This window comes from Thermobia domestica, chromosome 2, assembly GCF_964235325.1.
Source record: "Thermobia domestica chromosome 2, izTheDome1.hap1.1, whole genome shotgun sequence".
Lineage (NCBI taxonomy): Eukaryota > Metazoa > Arthropoda > Insecta > Zygentoma > Lepismatidae > Thermobia > Thermobia domestica.
The window spans coordinates 258,860,710-258,861,215 of record NC_137455.1 but is presented as its reverse complement, the minus strand read 5'-3'; the positions used below and the strand labels follow the sequence as shown (position 1 = coordinate 258,861,215).

The following is a 506-nucleotide window of genomic DNA, read 5'->3' as shown; positions in this document are numbered from 1 at the left end:
ATTAATTTTATTATTATTATTATTATTATTAATAATAATAATAATAATAATAATAATAATAATAATAATAATAATAATAATAATAATAATAATATTGTGAATATAGATAATATTTTACTAATTTGTTTCTTTACATTTTGTTAAAGACAAAGCACGTTAAATCTTCTTTATGAAACAGTAAAAACAAAACATGAACTATGTACCGACCTCTTACAGTATGTCGCCTCCTTGGCTCAGTGGTTAGAGCACTGGTCTCGTAAACCAGGGGTCGTGAGTTCGAATCTCACAGGAGGCATAATTTAAGGTTTTTACTTCTGTGAATGACTACAAGTCTATGTCACAGTTACTACTAACAAGATATCAATTAGAAAATCCGATAAATTCAATCTTGATTACAAAAGCTAGATGTCTCAGTCTGTGTGGCACACTAATAGGTGGCGTTACCTGTGCTGCCTACCTAGCAACTAATAGAATTTATTATCGTGAAAGAAATTTATTGATTTAAA

The 506-nt window shown here is 28.3% G+C and overlaps 1 non-coding gene across 1 annotated transcript; it reads left to right on the top strand.

The window, feature by feature from the left end:
- Nucleotides 1-222: 222 nt before the first annotated feature.
- Nucleotides 223-295, top strand: TRNAT-CGU (transfer RNA threonine (anticodon CGU)). The gene has a single exon. It is a non-coding gene; the product is annotated as a tRNA-Thr (tRNA).
- Nucleotides 296-506: the final 211 nt, after the last annotated feature.